The sequence below is a fragment of the Augochlora pura genome, chromosome 3, assembly GCF_028453695.1.
Source record: "Augochlora pura isolate Apur16 chromosome 3, APUR_v2.2.1, whole genome shotgun sequence".
NCBI classification, from domain to species: domain Eukaryota; kingdom Metazoa; phylum Arthropoda; class Insecta; order Hymenoptera; family Halictidae; genus Augochlora; species Augochlora pura.
In genome coordinates, this window is record NC_135774.1 from 17,295,770 (window position 1) to 17,312,671 (window position 16,902).

Genomic DNA, 16,902 nt, shown 5'->3' on the forward strand with positions numbered 1-16,902 from the left:
CTAACTTTAAATGTGACTAGTATATATTGTTTAATAACCTTAGCAAGTTTGATAATATCTTCTAAAAATTTTTCATCTAAACTTATCTAAAAATATCTTTTAGAAACATTTTCATTATGCCAGGAATTGTTTCTATATAAAGTAAAATCGCAAAAAAACAGGAGTGAAATAATTTGTGTCTCCTCTTAATAATTTTAATAAGTTTTTGAATTTAAATTTAGTTCTTAAATTCTCCTTCTATTTTAACGTATTTGTTAGTAATTTTTCCATTTGCGTGGCGAGCGCATAAAGTTCCAATTATAATTATTGTTGCGATAAACACAGAATTTCGGCACCGCTTCTGACGCATATGTCCATTTATGACTCAAATATTCGCCGTGTTTGCGTCATGTTCTCCACTTTATGCAGTTAAAGAAACATAATATATTTCATAAGGTTATTACGATTTCATTGTCACAATATAAAGATTGCAGCCATTTGAATCTTGTTGTCTTCGCGTTATTACAGCGTATCATCTGTTATTACATATCGATTGCGGATCTTTGCGTAAAATAACAATTGTCTTCGTCAAATACAACAAACGAACGTTGAATAATTTTAACTACTTGAAAATACCGTATAACCATGCTTGAAATAATTCTATCAATAAAATGAATGAAATCGATAACAATAAATAACAATAAAGTAGCTAAAATGTGCAGTCCAGTTACAAATACATTCATACAACTCGATAATATACATTGCGATGCGGTAGAACAAAACGGATTATTGTGGTGAGCTTTCGTGAACTTTGTTTGCAAACCAGATGCTAAAGAAAAATGTAAAATTGGATTAATAGCACGGGGAAGGAACACAGATGAACGTAACACAGAAAAATCTGTTTTTCTTGAATAATTGTAACGACTTGAAAATACTGTATATCCATGCTTGATATCATTCTGTCAATAAAATAAATGAAATCGATAACAATAAAATAGCTAAAATGTGCAGTCCAGTTACAAATATGTTATACAATTCAATGATATAAATTGCGATACGGTAGAAAAAAAAACGGATTATTGTGGCGAGCTTTCGAGAACTTTGTTTGCAAACCAGATGCTAAAGTAAAATGTAAAATTGGATTAATCGCACGGGGAAGGAAGACAGACGAACGAACTAAATAGAAAAGAATATTGAGAACCATGGGGGGAAACGGAAACGAGGTATACATAACGTTGCATTCAATTTAATTTGCACGCGACAGATTGAACCGTGTGTGCGCGCAAGGCGACGGTGTAACAAAGAACAGACACAACGAAGGAGAATTGTGAAGATAATTGGCGGTACGTGCAAGGTTCTACCGGATATTTGTTTCGGATTTTTCTAAAATCGAATAAAACGCACGACAATTGAATAGCGAGTCGCGTAAAGGGTTGCAGTGTCTAGGTCACGTACGATTGCTTAGCGTTTCGTTGTGGTGGTTTCCTTGAATCGCTTGCTCACGCACGATTCACGGTACGATCGTATTGTGCGTCTCGGTGTGTGAATTATACGGGTGTCATTTATTAACGTTGCATTCATCGAACGCGGAGAGATAGTATTAGATATCGTTTCGGTTTCTCAGAAATTTCCGTCACGGGCTTCCTACACGAGTCATTCCAAACGAGTCATCCTCTTGTCAAACAATCCTGTTAAAATCATGCTAAATTCTAACACAAACGAACATTACGAATTAATATTGATCAATTTCATTTTCTATTTCTATTTAGAAAATTAAATAGAATATTAAATTTTTCAAGAACGTCGTTACAATAATTGTTTGATTTTCGCTCGCCGATGAACAATTGAATAAGCAAAATTTTCGAATAGTTGTTCATTGTGTTGGCGGAGCATATATCACAGAAACTAATAATTGTCTGTTCAATCAAGCGATTTAGATGCAAATAAGATTAAGAATTCTTTAGTAATTTGAATGTTAAGCCTTGTCAAGATATTATAGAAACAAGAGAAGCAAGAATCTTATTTATTTTCCTCTGTCACATTATATTCTATTGCAAAGATACAGGTTCTTGATAAAAAGTCGGGAATCTGCCAATAACGTAAATGTCAATGTGTAAAAGTATACGAATAGCAAGACGATACTAAAATATACGCACTGTTCCATTTGATAGTTTCTTGTTATTGAATGCGCTTACTAGTTAAAGATTTGTCTTGTGTTTATCAATATTTTCTTCGAAACATGAACATCTACTTCCACGAAACGTCACTCTATTATTGCACCATATCGTAGAAAACACATATAGTTAGTTTGTCAATGAAAGTCACGTGATCTGAAAGTGATGGAAATGTTGTTTCCTCGAACCGATTTGATGTCGCTATTTTTGAAAATAATACGAGGATGCCAACGCTCGCCTTAGAATATCCTTAATCTTAATCTTTAGCAGGCGCGTACGATGCACTTACAAAATATCTACGGAATGCGGCGTTTGACATTTAAAAAAGAGACACGTTCTCGTTTTCACGTAATTATGACATTTGAACGAAGTACGCCACGAAGCTCCGCCTGACTCATCAAACCTGTCGCTACCAATAAACGAACAAAATCAAACGAAATCGAGCCCCGATGTAAATTGACCACGACTTGCCGCGATATTGGAACATCAGCGTTCTAATGCATCAATCTTCGGTTTAACCCTGACATTTGCTGCGCGAGTTCCAATCGACGATAATGCATCAAAGTCCCGCGGAATGCAATTTTCATGAATCTATGGACAATTCGCATACCACGCTTGCGAATTCGAATGGCCGAAAAAAATAGCGTATGGACCATTACAAATGGCGTCGCGGTCATTTCGCTAAAGCGCTGTATAATTTGGCTATTTCCCGGATCTAATCAGAAAAATGTGGAAACAAAATTATGTTCAACATATTGTTATTTTGTAAATGCTTAGAAACATATTCTTCTCGTATCGAATTCATCTGAGTTAATTAAAAAACTTATTGATAATTAGAATACCTTTTAATAATAATTAATGCTGTAGTTTAGTTATATATTGCTATACCAATAGCAATACATTCCATTTTGAAATAGTTCTTTCTCGAAAGTTTATAAAAAGTTAAAGTTATGTATTTATAATTTTATTTAAAATAAGATTTTATACAATCATTTACAAATATAACATAAATCTATACTAAAAATTAGTTGGATATAAGAAACGTAAAAAGAAAAATGATAGAATTTATATAAATTTTTGTGAAATAGTGTAAACGTATACAATTTTTAGGTACATTTATAAGGACATTAAATTTGAATAACATATTATAAATATCATTTTTAGACAAGACTTTATATGTATAAGGCCCTTGTACATTTTATTGAATTTTTTATCATAACCTTGACAATTTAATTAAAAAATTGAGTAAACAATATCGACTTGCAGAAATACATCGGAACAAACGCAAACGATAGTTTTGCATATTGATTTACAACAATGTATGCAAGATGTATAAAATATGTAAAATAAAAATATTCTGCATGAAATCGTCGAACAAGCTGCCCAGGTCCAATTTCTGCGTCTCCTTCCTATAAAAGCATGCATTTGCATGAAGACCCGACGTCTAGTTGCAATTAGTATTATCTGAATGTAAAGTCCTTTCGATATTAAAAACATAAGAATTTGCATATATCGTGTGCAATGATATTTTTGTTTGTCGGAGGTAGCCTTGAATAACATAAGTAATCTCTATGATTCTTCTTTGGTTTCTCGTTACGTGATCGGCGCGAGAGCGTTATGATTCATCGTTGCAGTTGTGAAAACGGCAAGGAGTCGATTGTAAGACGAATCTTTTGCAGAAAGAGCGAACAGATTTTTGTCGGCCTCCATTCCTATTGGTAACGTCCGCGCCGGGTCGCATTTGCATCGGCGCGGACCACGCGACAAGAGAAAGCTATATTGTTCCGTTGTAATGAAAATTAATGCTTCCACCATCGATTCACGACTTAATTATTGGAATGAGCACGAATGTGTGTATAATAAATGGTACTGATAGGTTGAAATATATGTGCGATGAATATTTGATACGATCGCTTCTGTTAATTTCACATTGGATCGAGTTAAACCGAGTTCTTATGATCATAATAGCACGGAATTAGTTGCGCTGTTAATGTACAAATTTATATCGTTCGTTTTGACAATGCAGTCTATGCAGAATTATGTACCCTGCCGAAGGTAACATTCAATATTTCTCGATTGGGTCGCAAAATAATTTGAAATAATTGTTCGTATATTGAAATAATATATAAACGAACTTATCCTTTTTGTTTTGGATGAATCTGATGTATTTTAGTCAACAAAAGTTAATTAAACGAACACAATAGTTCAAATTCAAGTGACGTAAATAATTTAGTTTAAAAAATAAACACCTGCCTTTCTTTTTTAGTAATTTTAATAAGTTGTACATAATATAAAGACATTTTCAAATTCTTTTAATGCCTCTACTATCTTGCATTTTTGCCAAAACTGAATAAAATTCGCAATTTCGCAGTTTAGAAATCAATTATAAGAAATATTTTGTTAAACATTTCGTTTCCTCTTTTAATAGCTTTAACAAGTTGTACATGCTAGAAGGATATCCTTAATTTCCTCTAACGCCTTTACGATTGCAGTAGTTTTCGTGAAAAATGCATAAAATTCGGAATCCGTCAAGTAACGCGGTGTCAACTCGATATTCTGACGCGCGGTTGACAGCCGTGAACGGGTTAGCATCATGAATCACTGCTATCACTCAGTGGTTAGAAAAGCGACTCTCGCGACAAATGCACATTTTACGTGTAACTACTTTAGTCTACCTTATCTCGGCATGTTACGTGTTTATCTCGTACACGCGTCTCCGGCGATTAATTAGTATGGTGGGACGAGGATACTAAACACGTCGTGCGAAGGTATATTACAATGCGCCATCAATATCTTCGAATTCATCTGTGAACTTAATCTAAAGTTCTGTCCATAGATTGTGCAACTGCCAGTCGTAGAACCAAAAGGTGAATTACGGTAATTGATTAATTTTTAACGCGACAGGTACACGTGTACGATTATTAGCCGGCTCTAACTAGGCTAGCACGATAATCGACGAAAATTTGCATAAACGTTTGGAATCGTCATGACAAATCTCATTTTCAGTAATAAGTAGATAATTGAAACCCCGCGTTTCGAGGCTCGCGGATGTGTCAACATCGGGGTTCGCGCGGGTTATTAAGAATTTTAATGGAAGACACCGCGAATATTTCATTGAATTCATTATAGGATAGAGACAATATTAATCATCGTAGCTTTCACTCGCGATAAATCCGTGTCTTACCGATAGAGTAGACATTTACCGTAGTCTAAAGATCGTACGTTTTCGAAGCAGCGAACGAACAAAATCTCGATTGTGTAATACCGTAACGAGAACACCCGTTAAAGTATATTGATCGAGTCATCAGACCGTTATCAAATGATATTATAGACGAAACCTGTTCTAGGTATTATATAAAATACCGATTTCAGGCTCTGATTCGTTATTAATCTTTGCGTCAAAAGAATCCAGCCTTTCTCGCTGGATGCGACTATAGCGACATTTACGTCGTATCATTCACATGGCGGCTCCTCTTCGAACATTGTGAAGTATGCACGATCCTTCAGACAAGAATTTGCCCTTCCACGAATCGAGGAAAGCGCGCCTAATAAATGTAACAAGTTCACCGGTGTTACGACAGGAAACGCATACCTCCCTCCAAGCAGAACTGCAATTCTTAACATACTTTGGCAGGGCTTTTTTTCTAAACGAGTTTTAAAAGGTTTAGAAATTATTTTTGTCAATTTTATTATTTTAATTGATTTTTATGGGATCTGGAAAATGTAAAAGGGTAAAAGCAGCAATCACTATAATAAATTGTAACTTATTGAGTTGTCAGTTTTGGCTTCATTATTAGATGACTTTTAGATTATTTATTCATAATTTTATAAGATTTTACACAATGATTATATACTATTCTTCAACGCAAAATAATGAAAACGGTAATTACTGTCATTATTTCGATTTTATTAAATTCTTTAGGATTAAAGTGAACTGTTAACAGAACTCTCAAATTAACGACAGCTCGAATAAGTTAAATATTTATTTTCATATTCTCGGTTTGATAACAGACACGGGAGAAAGTAAGATTTATAATAAATATCCTACTGTTTAGATAAACATGAGGAATTAAAAAATCCCCGATATCTATTATGCTTATTTGCATGTCTATGTAACAGCTGCCACGTGGAAAATTGCAATTGAACCCTTGTCTACATGACATCGAATTAAACGCTTCATAATTGCTTCGGATGAATGATCAGACTCTCATAACACTCACAAAATAGTGGAATTATATAACTCCGACTCGTTTCTGTACAGCACATGCAACTCACGATTTGTAGTCGGAAGAGAGAAAAGAGAATGACTAATAACACAGAAAAGAATCGTGAAAATATGAAGTTTCGTTTCATCCTTTAAACAAACGATTATTTTCCTACCAATATATGTTGATTTTATTTGTGACCAAACTATTAAGAAATTGAATAAGCTATGCGCATAAGTGATTACCTGATTTACTGCATTTATTGTGTATTATGTATATATTATAATATTGTACACTATATATTGTGTATAAACGAAGCTTTCATAAGAAATAATTGTTCCTAATGAATATAGATTTAATAAATTTCACGAGGCTTCTCTCATATTGTCTCTAATTTTGTTCTTATATCGATAACAAGGATCAAAGTGCCGTGCTAACGTATTTCTATCCAGCCACCATAACTTCTACTTCTAAATTGTAGCTACTAATTCACTTTGGCCAAACGAATGCAGTAATTAGTTGCAAACGAATTCGAGAGTCATTGTACCATACGGCAAAGGATCGTCCGTGATCCTACCGCTATTCCCTTTAATCACTGGAACAGTAAGTGGAAACAAAGAGTGTACAGAGTGTATCTCATTGAAGATTGAAATGTCAGAGTTTTCAGACCCCGACGGCGATCGATCGCCACTTTGAAACTGCTCGAACTGCAATTCCGTTTCAACGTCGGCAGCGAGTCTTCTTTGCTTTTTAATGACAACGTAAAGGTCAGAAAAATTTTCGTTCTTGCGACAGAAGGTGTGTCGCGTAGCTGCTCGCGCGGGGCACCGCGAATGATCTTGCCAATGATATTCGCGTAAGTTGCCTTTCAGAGGCGTCGACGCCACCGGATCCTTCTTTTTCGCATCATCATGCTCCTTTCGAGATCTTTTACCTCGCTCGCTCGTGGAAATATTCGTTTCGTTTCGCCTCGCGGGCACACGCGAACAACAAGAACACAATTGTTTACCATTTCTAAAAATCGTGTCTGTCAAACTGGCGCGTTCGAAACCTTGACGCATCGTGCAATTTTAATCGCCATAATTGTTCCCGACAATTTACGAAATTTGCCGAGGAAAATAAGCTACCTTCAGCGCGGTACATTCATTTCAATTTGTGCGGGAATAGGGTTCTTTTAACTTTTTTTCTCCTTTCTTTTTTTTAATGAAGTACCTTTATATTTTCTCGTAAATTAGAAGAAAAAATATGGGAAAGGAAGAAAGATCTCGGTGACAGAGAAATTCAGTGACAAAGGAGGAACATCGTTAACAGTGACAAAGTGGACGAGGGAATGTTCTCAACGAAATTGCAGAATGATACAGTTACAAAATAAGACGAGGAGCCTCTGTTAACGAGGTCTATACGGTACGTTGGACAATATTGTTTAAAAAGTGTTACATTAACCCATCGTAGTTGGTTGTTCATTTATAATTACTATGCAATTATAACAAACGTGAATATGTACGACACAAAATAGTGAAAATATTAAACGAATTTTAAAATACTATTATATTATTTTCTATCTACTAAAATGATTAAGGAAATAAATAATTTTTTATTTATTCTATTTCTGTTTTCCTATTCATTCTATCTTTTCTGTTTAAATGTCCATTTTTGTTGGTTTCCGAAGTGGGCATTATTTGAATCGTTTTGAATAAATATTTATCTAACATAATTCTTTTCAGATTAGGCTTTTGTAGATCAATTGTTTTTCTTATCTAAAATCTATTATATTTAGTCAAATGTTTTAATGAAATAGCGATTATTATCCATTATTCGTCAGAAATAATACAGTCTATTTATTCGAATAAATATATCGCGGAGTTCTTTATGCAAATAAATATTTCGCGGAATTCTTTATTCGAATAAATTATTCGACTGTTTTTTTTAAAGAATATGTTTACACGAATACATTTATAAACAATTCAATTTCAACTAGTAAAATTATAAAATCGATTCAAGTCGAATTCAAATTGATTATTTTTCGTCTGAATTTCTGTACGGTTAAATTCTTATTATTTACTACAGATAAACTTTTATTCGACCGTGTATTTATTAAATCGTAATTAAGTGTAATTTATTGTGTAATAAAAATTGATTCGTTAGTTTTTACTCCTCATCCGTCATCCGAATAAAATTTCACCCAGCTCGGGTTAATTGTGTGTAACTAATTTGAAATAACGTTAACGTTTTCAAGGTTTGACAAAAAACACGAACGTTCGCTTGGAAACCGTTTGTTTTGAAAAATCTGTGACTTGCTTAATCGTTTAAACATCCCGTGTCTTTCACAGTTGAATCTTTCTTCGCTAGTTAAAAGTGCAATTTGCATTCCAACGGATGAAAGAGGCATCGGCGGAATCGCTCGACAGACCACAATGTGGCAAGCAGGGAGGAATCATGCAACTCTGTTATAGTCAGCCGAGGGAAGATGAGACCATCACGTAAGTTACACGCGAATAGATACCTTGTATAGATCATCACGGACATGAACGAGCGGATGATGAAAAAACACTCGACCCGCGTGATCAAGGAACCGTGAAACGATATCGGCGAAAATTTTATGGGTTCACGAATACCAAACAGGGCTCGGTAAAATTCTATTGGCGTAATAAGTCACGAATAAAAAGGGTCGAAATGAATTATTCATGACATTTATTTGATCGACCTATTACCTTACAACGACTTTCTCTGTTCCCTATAATATATCAGCATTGTTATTACTTGCATCATACGATAAATAAGATTTGTAAAAATTGCTTTCTGAGAAATACATAAAGGTTAATTTATTAACAAGTCGTTTAAAATGCTATTGAAATTCCTATCACAATGATGAATATGACACAGATGCATTACTATTATTAACGTATTTCTCTGTGCATTATTATTAACGTGTTTGCACAGAATATTATTAACATATTTATGTACATTATTATTAATGTACTTATGTCATGAAATATGTACATCACACACACATACGTGCACTTTTTAAAGTAGAAAAAAGGTTGATGTTAACATATGTAACAAAATTTTTAGTTTACTGAGTATCGAATTATTTATCTATAGTGTTTATTAATTAATTATATTTAAAAAAAATCATATTTTAAGCAAAACGTAAAATTGCAGGAAAAATGAAAAATATTTGAATTTAGTGAGATCTTATTCTGTATTATATAATATTTGCATAATTTTACAACCAATTTAATATCAAATCTACACTAGAACTACCGAGTTGTAAATGCGACTGACACATATTACTTTACATGACGACTTTAATGACAACATTAATATTATTCAGATTTCATGCGATTCTTATTGTAATATGTGCTTTAATGGTGAATTGCGGAAAATAATCGGCACAAGGTATATAATGTAATACTGTAAACGCATTGGAGAGTGCTCCAAATATTTATTATTCAGATTTCACAAAGTGAAAACGTCTATCGTTTTGCATATTGATTTTACGTCTTTCCATATTTACATGTTATGTTGAATTCGTTTATATCAAATCTCTGTTGTTTCATCCAAAAACTTTAAAATATTTATATAAATTAGTTTATTAAAAAGAAAAATTGTCCACATTATATAACTTCAATAAGCACAAAAGAAAAGATTAGGAACAAACCATTTTTATCTAGCCGTTTTAATGTTAATACATTATCTACCGGTGATGATTTCATAGTTTCTCAAAGTCTATAATTCATAGTGTTAAAAACTTTTTAAGAAATTGTTTCGTGTCACTAACTATTTCTGTCATGTATCAAGCAAGTCTTTCTCAATATCATTATCTAATAATTTCGTTTGGCATTACCATGTAGAAAGAGATTGTCTAGATTTCTCCTTATATAGTAAAGCGACTGAAAATTCTATTAGCTGGCTTCTGAGAGACAAAGTTTATTATCTAGAAAAATTCTGTCATTTTTCTCCATTCCACCAAACCAAATTACATAAATGATTATTCTAAAATTATTATTCGTATACTTTCGTTTCAACAACATTTCAATTGTAACAAATTTTTAAAAGAACATTTAATTGTACCAGATTTTTGGTAGAAATTGTAATAGCGATATATTTGTAATATAAATATAAATCGTGATATAATTTTAATAAATATTTGTATTTCAATTAGATTTAAATAGGGGTAAATTGAAATTAAAATAGACTTTTAAACCAAATTTAATTTATAATAGATTTAAATTTAAATAATTTAAAATAGATTTTTAATCTACGTAGAGGGTATTAGAAGGTTGAAATTTTGAATGACGTTTAATTCTATAATTTCTATTCGCGCAATTTCAATTCGAAAGATCAATTGTTGTCAAGGACACCTAAAATGCTCGGTGAGAAGGAAAAGTATGTCAGGAAGTCGATATGTGTTTAAATAGACCTAATCTCCTGGTGAAGCAGGAGAGTGATGTAAAGGGATATCACGCGCGTTTCATTGAAAACCAGACACCCAGGAAGCTTGAAAGGTCGGCGATGGCTAAGGTCTCCTGTCGCCTAAGAATGCCGTGTCGGATAAAAGAGAGGATCCCGGTGTTCCGGGATTGAGTTCCGTTCGAATACGCCCCTGATCGCGGGCGTACTAACTGCGATTCTAAATGCGGACACTCGGAGGCATGACGTAGCGCCCCATAGAAACGGCTACGTGCCATAGTGTCATAATGCGCGCGCGTCCTTTGAAGCCGCTTTTCAAGTTGTGTAATCACATTTAATAATGACGGCCTGGCGATTACCGCCGCCGCCTCGGCTCCGGCACCTCGGCCACGATGTTACCTGGTTTTACGTTCCGACGCCTTAAAGGACGCCGCGAGCAGAATTTTCACGACTACGCCGTCGAACTAAATCATTGCAAATTCCACCGAAAGCCAGGCTTGCAAAACACCCGCGCCTCCCAGGCTTCTTGTTCCCGTAAGCGCGCGAAGAACCGCCGAATTTATAATCGGACACGCGACTCGCGAAATCAAGAAAGAGAATTTCAATCGCGACGAATGTTCTACCAGAATTAAATAAAAACGATACAGCCGAAATTCCATCAAATGGCTAATAAATAATCTTTTAGAAGTAAATCTAAAATATCCTTTTCGGTCGTATTGTTAGCAAGCTAATCCGTAATTATTCTTTTAAAATCATCTATAACTCAAATTATTTAGATTGATGTGATTATATCACATAACCGCTTCTGTTGTAATTGTTATTTGAAAATTATTTCAAATAATTTTTGAAAGCTTCTTTTAGACATATTTTAGGCGTGAAAGAGATTGTTGGGAGACTATGCTATATATATTTTTGTAAATGGAACATTTTAGTTTTAAGAAACAGTTTAATCTAGAATTGCATATATTTGCTGGCAATAAATCTTGAAACAAAAAATAAAATTTAACCATAAATATTTCGAAACAATACACTGGCACCTTTTCAGTATAAGTAGCATTAATATTAAATACTACTGTCAAATACAGATTAAAACATTTATTTCGATGCACAGAATGTGAAATAAAGTAGAATATTTATTAGATATTCAACAAATTAATATTCTAGGTAGCATTAGAAACATAGCCTTAAGGTATAGAATGCGTGATATGTATTTATTTTATAATTGTAGTTATAATATATTCTGAACGTGCACAGAAGTTATGTATATACACTGAACATGCAATATACGATCGAGTAATTCACGAACCAATTGATTATTAAATGCAGCCAAGTTATTACCATGTACTACACTAACGTCTGTAAATAAATGAAGTTACGTTTTTAAGAGTGTAACATGTAAATGCAAAAGTGTGTACACGTGTACACGCGACTATTTAAAATGAGATTTAAAGTAACTACACGTTAATAAAATTCAAGGTTTACGATTGAAATGTGTTATTACTTCATTATCCTAATAACATAGCAATGTTATGCTTCCATAATGTAATGGAAAATGATCAGTGTGTAATTTAATAATACTTTTGATCTTTAAAGGATTTCTATTGTCAAATGTCATGCCTAGCCTTTCCAAAGCAATTATAAAATGTATTCCGTTTAAGATTTTATTAATAAAATTCCTTTCTTCGAACAAATATTAGCTACATATATCGAGTGAAATGGTTTTACAATTGTTAATAAGCTACGCGTGTAAATGATGTTGCTAGTTTAATGCGAAAGAGCTGTTCAGATATTTTATGACTGAATTTGTAGTTTATGTTAAGAAAGTGTGAATGAGATTGAAATCTGAATATAAATGTATTTTAAAGTGTAATAACTATTATTAGAATTGCAAATAAGTGAGACACAAGATTTATTTAATATGACCAATACAACTTGAACATTCATTTAAAAAATACATACGTCTGAAAGGTAAATATTTAAATAAAAAGTCTGCACATCTACAAAAAGTATCTTCTTAGTTTTCAGAAATTAATTAATAAGTTGATTAAAACTAAGAATTGTACGTTATGGTTGTTAACCTAATGTAAATTAGTATAAAAACATTTTCGAATTAATTTATTGCATCGATATTATAGAAATTATGTATATTATTTTATTGCGTTACCATTTTATTTGTTTCATTACTTTAATAGTATTTTATAATTTTATAATTTTATTTATTCAATTACATTAATATTATTTTGTCATCTTTTACAAAAGTAGTTTGATAATTCTTGAAACTGAACTGTTTAAAATGTCTTAATAGTTGTAAACATAAAAAGAGTAATGGCGCTGAACGGAAAAAATGTTTGCAATCCTTGCGAAGTGGGCAATAAAGAATAAAATGGAACAAAATGATATAAGTGGTAATGAGGCTATGAGAACGATATGTGGCAATCCTCCCACGTGTATTTTCTGCGAGCTGCCGAATGTCCGGCTATCATTGACTGCGCATTAAATTTGTATCGTGATTAACAACGTTTGACACTCGATATTATTATGTAATGTGTGATGCAGATGCGCAGTGCAATATCCTTGTAATTACTCAACACGGTTGGTCACTCGGATCACTGGAATTTTTACGATACCCACACAGAACGTTTCATCACACACGTGGAAATAGAAGTTGTCTCTTATACCGGTAATTTCACTCGTATACATTAGCTAAGATCGCCAATTTTGTCAATTTCGTTAGCCAGAATTATAACTAATGCTTCTCTGTTAATAAAACCGCAAGTTATAAATTATTTAATTCTGTCGAACGGTACAAATAATTAGTTAGAGTTAAAATAGAAGAATTCATTTAGAAAAATGTTTTATTTCTTAAGTTGATATTATTCAAATGAAAATATAATATTTCAGTTGAGTCTTTCATTTTTAAAGAAATAATGTAATCGGACGAAAATAAATTTAACAACTAATTTTAATGTATATTTTACATATTTTGCATTGCCAAGTGTATTTCCGAAAATATATCTATATCAATTACATATAAGAAACAAAAATAATGTAATTATTCCGCTTACTGAATTACCATTTTTTATTGCATCATATTATTAGGATTTACTATAGACAAATAATTATATCTTTTCGATTGTGCTATTAAAATTTTCTAGATAATGCTATAATAACTCCTTGTATTATTTAAACTATCAATTATATTAACATTATAAAATTAGTAACCCATTTTACACGAATTAAAATTATTACAAGTAATCAAACAACAAAGTTGTCGTTTGAAAACTTCGTGCGGAAACTTTCATGTAATCAAGTCGCAACTAGTTAATTGATAGTAAACTAATCGCCGTTTACGATAACCTTAGAACAAACTTCCTGCTCTTTCGAAGAATGCTTTCATGATCTCAGTAATCTCTGTTTCCGTGAATTGGTGATTCCGTAAAAAAGGCGAAGGTATGAAATAACAATAGCATATATCATCTGCGTTTATCTTGGCATGCTGTCTATGAATACCCTTTAATAACTGGTTTTTAATATCCTGCTCGTCATAGCCTCTGATTATGTAGATCTTCAGATAACCCGCCTTGTTTTCTACGGAATCCTCAAGAATTCCGTGTTATTTGCATCTTCAGTTACAACAATTATGTTTCCGCAACCTCCTGTTGCTTTGAACTTGACAAAATCTTCAGCGAGGAATTGGCCAACAGCTGGAATGCCTCATCAACACTTGTACTCATATTTCAATTATTTCATTCACAACATTTTGCATGAGAAATGATAGTAATTAACGTCAAATATTTCAAGCTAATATGATTGTATTATACGTATTATGTATTTTACTGCGGTAATATTATGAGTTAGTATTTATATTTTAAGTTAATAATATATTTGTATAACTATGGTTTGGCGCGAATTCTTTTATTTAAAATAACAGAAAATATATAATCATTGTTTATACAGTAATTTAAATTATATGTTATTCATAAAATTTTTATTTTTAGTAGAACTCTCCCGATCCAAAGCTGTGCAGATAACTTTTAATATTGTAATTATAAAGCATGATTATGATTTGGAACAAAAGTTATTGAAAATGTATAAAATTCGGGACAATAATTATTAAGAAGTTAAACATTATGTTAATGATTTGCATATACTATATTTGCAGCGAGAATCTCCGTGCCTAAATACTTGACCGTGTAATTAGTGAAAATGGGTTTTCTCATCGACCAACGACAATTAACAGACGCCGAGGGCTGTGAAGGGCAAACCCATCAACTCGCATAACTTCATTATTTTATCTTGTATCCAAACTGAGTCGACATACTACAATTACAAACACGAGACCATTTGATAGTTATCTAATTACGGATTCGCGAGACAACTAAAAATGTACGACAAATCAGAAATTAAACGTATCATTGTGGTCCAAAAATAGAAACAAGTATATTTGTATAATTCTACAGACCATACCGCTCTGTTATTTCAGTTGCTTACACAGTAGTAATTGTTTTAAAACAGATGTAGCTATGAAGATTCAATAATTCAACTAAACATAGAAAGTTCTTTTGTATCAGTATTTATTGTTTAACTTCAGTTCTTTTCATTGAAATTTTGTATACTTCCTTGCTCGAATGCATTCTTACGCGCTGTTATGAAACTGTTAAAAATATAATTATTTGAAATTAAACTTATTTCTAATTAAACACTCATTTGACGTATAATGTAAGTTCTTATTATGTTCTCGATGTTTATTACATACACCCGAAATTTCTCCTTCTGAATGGAATGTACACCTTCGTTTTGTCCTGAAATTTCAGCCATCTGTTTCAGAAATTCTCAAGTCTCGTCTCTCGCGTAAAAACGGGTTTGGAAGAACGTGTTCTCCGGTGTTATCAGAAACCTCCTAGCACAGTCACGAGTTAAATAAGACTAATGCGCCGTGTCACGCTCCTTTGCCAGTCCGTTCTGAATTAATTAATCCAGCTGTTAAGAGCACCGTACTGTCGAAACAATGCGAGGCATGGCAAAAAAATACCGCGAAATCTTTGTTCAGCTAGGAAGGCTGCGGCGTAAAGATGGGTCAACCTTTCGCCTTGCGATTATGTAAGACCTCGGACTGACTGACCTTTAGGTTCGTTCATGGCATGCGGCATTTACGTAATTTACCGATTACGATGTATTAGAACCTTCTGAACCTAGAAACTAGTTCTCCTTCTCGCTCTAATATTTTTAAGATACGCAAAACACATGTCCCATCCCCCTTCCAGCCGGTTGCACCCGATAAAGTATTCGCCCTTTGATGGCGATCCCAGCTTTTAATGAGATCGGTAAAGTATAGCCAGGCGCTCGTTAAGCGCGACCCTTTTTCAGTAATTTCATCAGTACACTGTAGAAAAGCGGGATTCGTTTCGGGAATTCGGCACACGGTATTCAAAATGCGTTCTGCAATGTAAGTAATGCTAAAGCGAAGCGCAATCGCTTCCTTCCTTTCTTACCCGACAAATTTTTCGTAACAGTTGGTAATGAACCAACACCACATGCGTGTTATTATATCCATATTTTCGGAATACTGTCAACTATCTATCTCTATACCTGTCGAGGATTGCATTGTACACTTCTTTTTTACGAAATTAGCGAAAATTCTGATGTGAACAAAATATTATTTTCCTTAATGCTAAACTTACTAAACATCCACCTATTTATTTAATATGTTTTTTAATTCAAGCATACATTGAACGCAAAAGGGGAAAAATTTAAATAAATTCGGTCTGTCATACTTATAAAACGATATAAGTCGACTATTATATTGAACTAAATTATAATTTGGATTTAAGTTAGGATACAATTATAATTTCTTTGAAATATAGATTAAAGATAGTAAAATCATCATTTGAAATAGACATGTACCATTGCTCAAGGTATATTTTGTTTGTAAATAAACATCTGTCATTACTGATAATATAATATATATCATATAATGATACATTATACATATATCACATTGCTGGTATTTTCATTAAAGAATCATTTTTATCGAACTTTTATTGTCTGCCAATATATCAAATGTCCAATTTTTGTATAATATTGTGTCCAAACTTTGATCAAATGTTTCCAGATTCTACTAATGTATTATT